The 12,459-nt window shown below is 50.4% G+C and overlaps 1 long non-coding RNA gene across 1 annotated transcript; it reads left to right on the top strand.

The window, feature by feature from the left end:
* Positions 1-6,591: 6,591 nt before the first annotated feature.
* Positions 6,592-10,413, top strand: LOC120322463. The gene is made up of 3 exons (XR_005565111.1): positions 6,592-6,628; positions 9,027-9,146; positions 10,333-10,413. It is a non-coding gene; the product is annotated as an uncharacterized LOC120322463 (long non-coding RNA).
* Positions 10,414-12,459: the final 2,046 nt, after the last annotated feature.

Raw genomic sequence — 12,459 nt, 5'->3', positions numbered from 1 at the left:
CAATAGCATGCCAATATCACATCCAAAGATACAGAATCTTACAGAGATACACACAAATAGATACCTATACATATCTATGTATGTATATCTATCTACCTATACATATCTATACATATCTATACAAATACACACAAGAAAGTTTGGGGTTCCTGATGAGAGTTCTACACGGGTAATGAACAGAGGACTGGTTTGATGTGTCATACAACTGTGGGGACCATGAATGCAAGCTCTGAGCTTTGATTTACCGTCCTGGTTTGTAACTGCCTGCCTTCCCTTTGGGGGGAACACAGGCCTCTATTTTGCACGGTCTGTTTTGTTTTACTTGGCAGTGTAGACTAGGGGCAGAAGAGTTTTTGGAGCCAAACAACACGATGCAGATTCAGTTCCTTTAGTGGTGCCTAAAACTCAGGAGCTGGACTCCACGGTGCCGGTGGGACCCTCCCAACTCAGCACGTTCCATGACTCCATCAAGTCCAACTGTCAGCCCAGCACTGCCCCAGCAACCCCCAAACCACTAAAGCGTGTCAGCCATGGCCAGATGCCGGCGCCTCTGAAACACCTGCCGGGGTGCTGGCTCCGCCCGGGCAACCCATTGCAGTGCCCGAGCCCCCCCCGAAAACCACAGCCAGAAACCTTTCTCCAGGAGCTGACCTGAAGCTCCCCTGCCTCAGCCTCGGGCCACGTCCCCCGCTCCTCCCAGCGCAGGCTCCTTTCCAGCAGCCCCCTCGGCAGAAGGCGGCTCAGGGCTCCCCTCTGCCCCCCCGGCCGGCTCCGCTCCGGCCCCGCTCCCGCCACGGCCCCGCTCGGCTCTGCACGGGGAAGGAACGCGCCCAGCCCCGGACAGACACCCCCGGGGGCCGCGCACCGGGGGACTGTCCCCGGGGCTCACTCACCGGGGGTCCCTCCTCGGGGGTGACTTACCGGGGGTTCTCTCCCCGGGGGTCACTTGCCAGGGGTTGTTCACCGCGGGTCATTCACCGGGGGTCCCTCCCTGGGGTTCCCTCCCCGGGGGTCACTTGCCAGGGGTTGTTCACCGCGAGTCGCTCACCGGGGTACCTCCCCAGGGGTCACTTACCGGGGCTTCTTCCCCGCGGGTCGCACACCGGGTGTCACTTACGGGGGGTCGCTCACCAGCGGCCACTCGCCGGGGGGCCGCGCACGGGGGGTCCTTCCCCCGGGGCCGCGCACCGGGGACCACTCACCGGGGGTCTTGGGGCCGCTGCCCGGGGGCCGCTGCCCAGGGGTCGCTGCCCAGGGGTCGCTGCCCGGGGGCCGCTCAGCGGCAGCGCTCCCGCTCCCGGCCCCGCCCGCTCCCACCCAAACCCCCTCAAACGCCCCTCCCGGCCCCGCCCCCGCCCCGCCCAATCCCCGCCTCGCCCCGCCCACTCCGCCGCCTCCCATTGGCTGCGCACGTTCGGCCCTGGAGCGCGGAGCGCGCGGGGAGTGTTGCCTGGAAACCGGCGAGGGAATCCCGGGAATCCTCGAGGCGCCGGCGCTGCCCCCCCACTCCTGGAGCCAGCGGCCGAGCCCGCCCGGGAGCGGGCACTCAGCGCCTGGCTGCGGCCGCCACAACGGGCAGGGAAGCAGGCGCGCGGAAGGCGGGCTTCGGCCCCCGGGCAGCGAGGAGCCCTAAAAAGAACAAAAGTGTTGAAGAGAGGGAACTCATCGCACCATCACAGAACATGCTCAGTTGGAAGGGACAAGGAGCGTCGAGTCCAAGCCTTTGCCCGGCACGGCACCGACCCCAAGAGTCACACCGTGTGCCTGAACTCTGCCAGCCTTGGTGCTGTGACCACTGCCCTGGGGAGCCTGGTCCAGTGCCCAACCACCCTCAGAAGGAAGAACCTTTCCCAAATATCCACCCTAAACCCTCGCGAAAAGAACCTATTTGCAACCAAAAAAAAAAGTTTCTCTTTTCTTCCTTCCCCTTCTCCTTATTTAGTGTTTACACAACAGTACTGCAGTGCCCTACTGGCTCAAAACTGAAATACTTGAAGTCCTTGCCGTATAGGCTGGATTTTGTCCCTTAGGCAGAGGCTAATCTGCCTGCAGTCCACCAGGACTGCCAGAGCTTGGGGAAGGGATGGAGGCTATCGCAGGGAGGAACAGAGATGTGGAGATATTCCCTGATATTCTACTCTAGAGGCGGCTCAAGAGACAGCCCTGGAGTTGGAAGCACTTGCCTTCGTCACTGGACGATCTTGTCCAGATCCAGAGAAAGGATCTTCTCCTCCGGCAAAGCCGCAGCTTCTTGGGAGCAGTGGATTGAGAACCGGTGTCTTGGGGACAGGAGCTGCTGGGCCACCTGCTCCTGGGAATCTTAGACTGCAATGGCCTGGGCTCCCACTCCTACCCGCAGCCTTTTGCTGCCATGTGCATCCTCGGCGAGGAGCGGGCTCTGCTCCTCCCCGCTCTTCCCTCTTCCCCAGGGAGACCTGGCCAGAGGGGCTCCTGTGTGTGACTCCGGCAGGTCTCCCAGAGGCTCTGGGAGGGATGGAGTCTCTTGCCAGAACTAACTGAGGTGCCGAGATACTCCGTCTCCTGCTCTTGCCATACTGGATCAGGGAAGAGCCCTGGAGTCGGGAACACCTGCTTTTGCCGTAGGACACAACCCAGCACGTGTTGCTGTACAGGATCTTGATGTGGCACTGGCAGAGTGTCCAGGGAGGCCTGGACTGGGCACCTCATGTCTGGCAGGAATCTTTGTCCGTCTTCAATTTTGGGAGTCGAGTGCAGGGTTCCGAAAAGAAAGAAACAACAGCCTTACCCCAAGGAAAGAAAGCCTGGAAGCTTTGGCTTGGAGGTACAGTTGGTGGGGCAGCTTGGGCACTTCTTGGGCAGCAAGAGCTTTCCGTGGTGGCACCTTTTGTCTGGCAGGAATCTTAATTTGGATTCAATTTTGGGAGTTAGATTGGCAATTGCAGTGCAGGGCTGAAAAAAGGGAACAGCAGCCCTTTCCCTCAGGAAAAAAAGTCTGCGTCCTCTGGCTTTGAGGTGCAGTTTGTGTGGCAGCCTGGGCACTTCTTGGGCAGCAAAGACCTTTCTGTGGTGGCACCTTTTTGTCTGGGAGGAATGTTCATTTGTGTTCAGTTTTGGGGAGGTGGGACCGGCCATTGCAGCTCAGGGCTGAAAGAAGGGAACAGCAGCTCTTTCCCCCAGGAAAGAAAGCCTGGAAGCTTTGGCTGCTAGGACCAGTTGTTGGTTGTAATAGATTTTTTATTTCTTACTCTCTACTTTGTTTTGATATTGACCTCTGCAATAAGGAACTGGTAATTATCTGTCCCATGGAGGCTCTATAGGTGTTACTGGAGCAATTAAGCTCCTTGTGCAAGGCTTCTTTCAAGTCGTTTAAAGTGTCCCAAGCGGCAATTAACCACTTCACACTAACGAAAGTATTTCCATCAGGTGATGTACTTCCAAGTGAAAGTTTTGCAGGCTACCAGGAACCTCCCCTGGAGCCCAGTGACTGAACAGAATTGCGGACACCGGCTTTAGCTCTTTGCAGGGCTGTCTTCGTCAGCCTAGGAAAACATTTTAGACTGCTTGCTGGAGTCTTGGGGAACCCCTGGAGAGTCTCCAACAGAAAGTTGGTACATTTTCCCGCCTTGGCAGAGCCAGCCTGCCTGTATACCAGCAGCTTAGCCATTCAACATCGTGTAAAGGTGTGCCCGGTGCCAGGCTGGCCAGTGAGCGCCCACAGGGGGGGATTTAAGGCAGTGCCCAGCGTGGTGGTGAGTCCAGTCAGTGTTGGCCAGGGTCCCCTGCTGGTCCCCCCTCCTCGCTCCATCCTGCTTGCCTCTGTCCTGCTCATGTCCCACCTGCTCCGTCTCCTGTCTGTCTTGCATCCAGTCTGTTTCCCCCCTGCTTCTCTCCAGCGGCCCTTCCATGACTGCCTGAGGCTGACTACACCTGGATCTCTCACTGGGGGTGGTAACCTTTTTGCACTTTCCTTTTCCTTATCTCTCCCTCTTCTTCTCCCCTCCCGCCTCGATTTTACCATTACTTATTGCTACAAAGAAAGCAAATTGTCTGTTTGAGACCTAACATTTGGAGTTTTGTGCCTCAATCTCGCCTTCGAAGTAATCATCTAAAGAACCACATTGCAGCCCCTGACCAATCTGTAAAACCCACCAACTGCACCTGAAACTCAAAGGTTACAGGCTTGCTTTCCTGGGAAAAAGGGCTGTTGCTCTCTTTTTTCAGCCCTGCGCTGCAATGGCCGGTCCCACCTCCCCAAAATTGAATCCAACTGAAGATTCCTGCCAGACAAAAGGTGCCACCACAGAAAGCTCTTGCTGCCCACCGAGTGCCCAGGCTGCCCCAACAACTGCACATGAGAGACGGAGGGTAAGGGCTTTCTTTCCAGGGTGGAGGTAGAGTCGTGTGCTTGCAGGAGCCCTGTGCTGGAATTGGCAGTCCTTCCACCTTCCACTATCCCAGGTTGCTCAGAGCTCCATCCAACGTGGCCTTGAACACTTCCAGGGATAGGGCATCCATAAATTCTTGGGGTAACTTGTTTCAGTGCCTCACCACCCTCACAGGGAAGAATTTTTTTCGTAATATCCGATCTAAACCTGCCCTCTCTCAGTTTGAAGCCATTCCCCCTTGTGCTGTCACTACAGGCCCTTGTAAATGCTGATGAAACTTGACTGGATATTTTTACAGCAAAGGTTATAATTTTTATTTTCTTAAGGCAGTGACAGGGATGATACCGGGATCAATTACACTTCAAAAAGCTGTTGCTTGTATTAGCAGTTAAAAATAACAAACGGTATTTAAACGCATTATTTCTCGTCTGGGGGGTGCTAGAGGGCTGGTTACAGCACCCACCACCCTCCTCTGAAGCTGTGTTACCTTCCCCACTGGGATGGGAATAAATACTTTTAGCCAATTTGTCTCTCCAGATCAGCCCGGAAGTCTTTAAAAAGGTACTCAAAAGTATTTCCCCATTCCTACTGGTTTTGCAGCCAGTCAGATGTGTGGGGTTTATGTCCCACAGCAAATTAAAAACACCACAGCCATTATGTAAATGTGTATTTGTTTGAGTATTCACCCTGATGGTGTCCAGGCAGTTATGCTGAGGTACTTTGTGGATTTTTGGAACAGAAATAACATCTTTTAAGGGTGTCTGTGACCGGCTGAGGTGCAGGATGTGGCCTCTCTATTTTTAGCATCTGCTGGTACGCCCATCCTGTGAGTGTTAATTTAGGTGATGCAACCTTTTAAGTCTGGAGAACTACTTCCTTCTTCAAAGCTTGCTAATTCTCATGAAAGAAATAAAGAGAATTTCATGACAGTGACCTATTTTTCACTTTGAATATCCCAACTATTGGTGAGCATTTACATTAAAATATTTGAAGTTTAATAAGTTTTGCAAAATGTCCTGGATGTTGAGGGATGTAGTGATGAACTCAGAATTAGAAAGTGGAGATTGTCTTCTTTTTCTTTGAAGCTCACAGGCCTATGAAAAAAAAAAGCTTTCTAGAGAAACTTAAATTTTTTTATCTAATTTGTACACATTTCTACAATTAGGACAGCTGTAGGTTCACCCCTGGCAAAATCTCTCTGCTGGTAACCCAGCCACATGCTGATTAATCCTTATTTCATGTTCAAGTGACCATGATATTTTGGTCAGCTGGCGACAGAGCGGTCCAGGTGGTAAAGGAACAAGGACTGAACAGTATGAGCAGCGTTTGCCTTTTTCTCTCCTCCACCCCCCTTTTCTATATATTATACTTTGCCACTTCCTCTGCTCAGCACACAGGAATTTGCTGGATGCATCCATGAGTGCAGAACCCACTGGAATCAGGACATTTGTTCCAAATGATCCAGCTGGTGCCAGGGAAGCAGAAGTTCTGACTGTGTAACAACCACACTGTGAGGAGGAACAAGACTGAAAACCACTTTCCGTAAAGGGAAGGATTTGAACTGGTGTTGGAGATGTGCAAGGCTCTGTTATTCTCCCTCCTTAAGTTGTTGACAGGACACAGTCCCCTCTCTTACCTGTCATTGAAAGCTCCTTCTAGTTACACTACTTACACTTATGGCAGTGTCACTTTGTACCAACATCAGCCGTGCACTGTAAGGCTGCTGAGGTTTCCAAAATCCACCTTTTTTATTTCTGCTAGTTCTGCTTCGTATCCTTCAAGCCAGTACACAAGAACAAAGCTTCAGCAAAGCCTACCTAACATTTTCTTTTGTTTCTGACATCATTAGCCAACGTAAACCAAACCATTAACAGGCATCCAAAAATATTTCTGGAAGTTTTCACGTGCTCGGTGAGGATTCCAAAGTTTTCTTTGAGGGAGACTCAGGGAGACTCCAGAAGAAGATTTTTGGTCCAGGAAAAAAAAAATAAATAACGCAGCCGAAGCCCAGGCACCGTTGTATGAAGCAGATTGATTAACCTTAGTGCTGCTGCGTTCCCACTGGAATACACCCTGGAATGACCCTGGAATGCCGCCGTATTTCCGACTGGCCGCCCGGAAGCGGCTCCTGCCGTGACTCCCAGCGCGGCAGGATCGCCTCCCGCTCCCACCCGGCACATCCAGCCTGGCCTCGCCTCCCCTCGCCCGCCCCGATCCATCCCGACCCGCCCCGATCCCACGCGATCCTCCCTCCTGCCCGGGTGAGTGCGGGGCCGCGGGACGGGAAGGGGCTGGATGGAGGCGGCGGGAGCCGGGAGGGGGAGCGGGGACACCGCGTGTCCTCGGAGCCGCTGTGCCCGGCGGTATTCCCGCTGTGCCCGGCGCTATTCCCGCTGTGCCCGGCGGTATTCCCGCTGTGCCCGGCGCTATTCCCGCTGTGCCCGGCGGTATTCCCGCTGTGCCCGGCGCTATTCCCGCTGTGCCCGGCGGTATTCCCGCTGTGCCCGGCGGTATTCCCGCTGTGCCCGGCGCTATTCCCGCTGTGCCCGGCGCTATTCCCACTATGCCCGGCGTTATTCCCGCTGTGCCCGGCGCTATTCCCGCTGTGCCCGGCGCTATTCCCGCTGTGCCCGGCGGTATTCCCGCTGTGCCCGGCGCTATTCCCGCCGTGCCCGGGGGTATTCCCGCCGTGCCCGGCGCTATTCCCGCCGTGCCCGGCGCTATTCCCGCCGTGCCCGGCGCTATTCCCGCCGTGCCCGGCGCTATTCCCGCCGCTTCCCAGGGAGCTGCCGTGGTGTGGGAGGGAACAGCCCTGGCGGGGAGCAGCTGCTCCCGTGTGGGGTTCTGCGCTGGGCTTTGTCCTCCAGCCCGGCACGGAAGGAATTGGGGGTGCTGGTGGATGGAAAGTTGGGGCTGAGCTGGCGCTGAGCTCCCAGCCCAGAAATCCGGGCGTATCCTGCATCCCATTCAGCGGGCCGTGGGTGAGGGAGGGGGTTCTGCCCCTCTGCCGCGCTCTGGTGATTCTCCACCTGGAGCGCTGCATCCAGCTCTGGAGCTCCCAGCGTGAGAAGGGCACAGACCTCTTGGATCAAGTCCAGGGAAGGCCAGGAAGATGATGAGAGGGATGGAGCAGCTGCGGAGACAGGCTGGGAGAGTTGGGATGGCTCAATCTGGAGAAGTCTCTGTGGAGACCTCCTTGCAGCCTGTCAGGACTTAAGTGGTGCAAGAAAGATGGAGAGGGAGTTTTTATGAGGGCCTGTAGCTGCAGGACAAGGGGCAATGGGTTTAAGCTGAACGGTTTAGGTTTAGACTAAATGTAAGGGAGAATTTTTTTCTGCTGGAGGGTGGTGAGGCATTGGCTCAGGTTGCCCCGAGAAGCTGTGGATGCCCCATCCCTGGCAGTGCTCAAGGCCTGGTTGGATCCTGTTGGATGGGGTTTGAGCAACTAGATCTTGTGGAAGGTATCCCTGCCCATGGCAGGGGGCTTGGAACAGCTGTAATAACCAGCAGGAGGCTACAGAACAGCCCGTGTTGTAAATGAAGCTGCGCTCTATGAATAGTAAATATCTGAATGTAACTTCTTTAAATCAGTGTGAATGAGCTGAGAGGTTGGTACAATGGATTTAGGTCTGGAATTCAAAACTCTTAATCCAGGCTTGGTTGCATTTGTGTTGCTGTCATTTGGGGATGTCAGCTTTAGATCTTGGTGCCTTCAGCAGCATCTTCAGATCTTGCTGTCAGTCAGGGACTGATTTTCAGCCTTTAATTTTTTACGTGTTCCCTTGCCTCGTGCTGCAGTTGGGAATGTTCATTCTCTCAGGAAGGAGGTGATGTGAATTCCCTCCTGCAGGGCTGAGGTGACCCTCGGTTACTGCTGAGGGACAGGCTGTGCAGGAGCTGCTGATGAAACACTGCCCAGGAGTTAGTGGGCCAGCACGGGTGTCCTGCTGCACAGAAGAACTTAGTGCTGCATGTAAATACCAGAACTGGAGTTTAAGTTTCAAAATACGGGATCTGTGTAAATAAAAGTATCTCAACAAATTGATAGCATTTCCTAACAAATGGGTGTAGGGAGTAGAGCTGTCATTTTTACTTAGAAATTATGGCATCAGCACGTTCAAGCTTCTCAGGTGTTGGCTTTCCAGACTTGCACAGTTACCTACCGTTACTTGATTTCCCCCTTAACTTTCCTGAGAATTTGGCAGCCAAACCATTTGTAGATCAACTTCTTTATTTTGGCATAATGGTACACAATCATACTATCTGCCTGGGAAAAACAAAGTAAATGACTTCCAGCTTTAAAATGAAATGTCTGTGCTTGTATGAAAGAATTCTTTTTGTTCTACATAAACAAAGTTTGACAGCTCGACAGGACTGAAAGCAGAATCTTGGCCTTTCAGTTCTTAAACTGGTAAATTTGACAAGTTTTAAACTTGTAAATGTAGTAATTACAGAGCATCAACAGGAAGGCCTAACAATGTTCCCTGTCTTCTGTAAACTGTTAATGCTTTGGAGCAAATAGTGAGGCTCTGAAACCAGAGCTGTTCCCGGGATACTCTGATATCCCACTGGGTAGGGGAAGAGTTGTTGCTCTGGGCCCGTGAGCTCTTGAGGTTGTGTTGCTGGTTGATTGTTTTGGTCCTCTCTCCTCTTGAACAGGGACCATGCCCAAGAAAGATAATAATAAATAAAGAAGGCAAAGTGAATTACATGCAGCTGAAGAAGGATTTTGACCAGAAAAAGGCAAGAATACAGTTTCATCAGCCTCAGAGATTTAAGGTGGGATTGTTTCACTGGATATAATTGATGCTGGCTTAATAATGTGGTGTGTTTGAGTTGCACTAGGCATGGCTTCATCTCTGTCCCCAGGGGAAGTGGTTGACATTGATGACCTGCTGAAATCTTTACATGAGCTGGATTAAAACACAGTTTATACTTTTGCACTGTCCATCATGTTTCACTGCTCTGCAGTAAGAACAAAATCTGATTCATGCTATAATATGTGTATTAATATATTCTTTTTAAAATTTTGCTCTGTCACATAAAAGTTTGGAAACAAAAACAAATGCACAAAATTGATGATTAGGCATCTGTGCTTAAATTATCCCTTCTGCCCCACTGTTTCCTTGTGCAAACTTTGTGGCTTTTGAGCCACTTCCCTTTAATGGAGGGTAAGGTGTGAAACCATGTGAAATATTTCCAGTGTTCTTGCCGGTGAATTGCACCATGGAAAGGTACCAGCCCATTTTAGCTGAGTGTTCTCAGTCCTTGAGTTTGAGAAGGAGACAGTGGTGCTGCACAGTTGTGAAAAGGACTTGGATTCTTGGAGGTGCTTTGATTCAGGTAGCCTTGAAGGTGTCAGCACAATTGAATTGTGAGGTGGACCCAAATGAGATCCCAAATACAAGCTGAGTCCCAGGTATAGTGTTCCTGGCTGCTGTCAGCTTTAATGGCCAAGCTGCACTTGTGTGGATCTGGTACTTGGCACGTTCTGCTGTTTCCCTTCGGTGCCTTGTCTGTCACATGTGGGGTGTGGATGAGTCAAGTTTGGTTTTGAATATTCCCAAATGACTGGAGTAGCTGGTGAAAGGTCTCTAACCTCTGTATGTTCTCTCTGGTGAGAGAATGCAGGTCCTGCATGTGCTTATTGTCTTATGGTGTTCTGCTGTTTGTGGGATTATTTTCCTCTGTTCAGCCTTGTCTGTCTGGTTGTGCAGCCTAAAGATGGCACAGGGAAGAGAACAAACACAGGTTGGGGCACCAGACTTTTTGGCTTAGCAGTGACTCTCCTGGCAGATCCCCTTTGCATCTCCAGTGCTCTCCTTCAGGAGAAACACTGGTACAGAGCACCTTCCTTCCCAGCCTCTGTGTCCCTGATGTGATCATTCTTCCCAAGCCATGGGGAGGATGTGGGCTGGGCTTGCCTGAGCTCTTCAGCAAGTAACAGCATCTTTTTTTTTTACAGGAGGAGCTGTGGAAGATTTTCAGGAGAAGCTGGAGTGCTGCTTTGGGTCTCTGGTGGGGTCCAATGTTTCCATCACTGCCCAGGGATCCCAGAGCCTTCCTCCTCACTATGATGATGTTGAGGTAGGACAGCACAACCTTGCCTGGGAAATTGTGCCTGGGCTTTTGCTGATGGCAGTGTTTGCTGTTGTGTGTGTGCTTCTAACCCTCCCCCCACTAAACATTACAGGAAAATGTTTTTTTTCTTAATTTGTGTTTCCTTGTAGTCATTTTTCTTACATATTTTTGCTGAAAATTTACTAATAGTAATATCTAATCATAATATCATGTAAACTGGGTTTTCCAGACCTGGTATTTCCCTTAGATAAAAAGAGAAGTTTGTTTTCACAGCTTCAGAAGCTTTCTAGCACCTGTTTTTTCATTTTCACTTCATTCAGGCCCCAAGAATTTACAAGTCCTTTTCCCTTTACTAAGTACTTGCTCTTTCTTCAGCTGGACTGTAACAGCAGACTGGTTGTGCTTGTTGGTCCTGCTGTCTTTAAGAAGTTACTGATATGATGAATTCCTGTGGTCCAAATGCATTTTAAATCAGCTTCTAAAAGAAACATACGAATATACACTGCGTTATAAAGAAAAAATTGGACTATCCCACTTAAACCAAATCAAAAAATCCAATCCTTATATGTGTATTTTGCTTTTTAATGTTTTCATTTCCATTCAATACACCTGGAGTTTCATTTTCCTTATGCTTGTTATTCAGCAGCCTCACATCCAGCATTTCTAACTCATGCCATCTACCCCCATTGGGCACCCTATAGAGGTTTCTGATGCTCTGTTGGGGATAAGCCTCTTCCACCTGAAATTTTGGCTATTTGGGTGGCAGATGTTCCTTTTGGGTTAGTTCTCTAGCACTTACTGAAGTGACTGGAGAGAAACAGGGATTTCCAAATGCCTGCCTTAGGATAAAACAGATCCCACTTCACAACTCCTCGGTCTGTTGTCTCTAAATAGAGACAAAAAAAAATAGTTCAAATTTAAATTTCTCTGAATTGTAGCCATCTAAAAATTAATGAGGGGAGGGTTTGCACACTGCGAGCACGAGAAATTTGGGTGAGAGTTGTCTGTATCCTTTTTTAAAGGTATCCTTTGCTTCTAGTATTTAAATAATGGGCCAAACCCCCCAGTTATTTCTGTAAATTGACTGGTACTCTCCAGGTTGGGCACCCTGACTCCTAGGTCATGTTTGTGGAGTTGTGTGCAGGAAAAACACTGGGTTTGTGTATGGTTCTAAAACATTTTTATGCTTTTACATGCTGCCTGTAATCACTCAGGCTAATCCTTCTGTGCACTGAGACTTACTGCTGCACTGAACATTGTCACTGTTCTGGTGAATGAGATTTAAATATTTATCCTTGGCTGATAAAGAAAAGCATGACCCAAACCCCATATAAACTTGCTGTATTAATTGCTCTTCCTTTTTCCAAACCTGAAATTCAAGTGTTTGGTTGGTGGTTGATTTTTGGAATGAAAGGAACATTTCATGAAGATTACTGAGTGTCAGCAGGGAATCTGGTGCTTGTCCTGTTCTGTTTGACCTGCTTTTGAAGTGTTACTTGTCCAGCTGGTGGTGCTGCTCCATGTTGGAATCCTCAGGAGTTTCTCTGCCTTTTGGCCTGTTATGGAGCCTCTCTCTGCTCTTCTCAGTGTCCAGAGTTGCATTTGGGTGTCGGTGTTTGAGGAACAGTGTGACATGTTGGATGGTGTAGGTGTTTTAGGAATAGTGTGACATGTTGGATGGTGTAGGTGTTTGAGGAATAGTGTGACATGTTGGATGGTGTAGGTGTTTGAGGAATAGTGTGACACATTGGATGGGATGCTGACATCATGAGCTGTGTTGTTTGACAGAGGGGAATATTCAATCGTCATCGTGTACTGGGTGATGCAAAGTCTGGTAAACTACAGTTCCCTTTTTCATTTCTGGAATATTTTGGACCAGACTTCAGTGCCTTTCATTTTTATGGAATAATGATGGGCTTAAAAGTTATCCAAGTTTTTAATTTATTTTTCTTCTGTTTGCTGTTGTTCACTTCCTGTGACCCATTTCTTCTGGGTGGCTGCTGTCAAAGTT

This window comes from Pipra filicauda, unplaced genomic scaffold (genome assembly GCF_003945595.2).
Source record: "Pipra filicauda isolate LSUMZ 115617 unplaced genomic scaffold, ASM394559v2 scaffold1181_size44935_pilon, whole genome shotgun sequence".
Taxonomy (NCBI): domain Eukaryota; kingdom Metazoa; phylum Chordata; class Aves; order Passeriformes; family Pipridae; genus Pipra; species Pipra filicauda.
The sequence above is the reverse complement of the archived record's forward strand: the minus strand, read 5'-3'. Positions and strand labels throughout refer to the sequence as shown.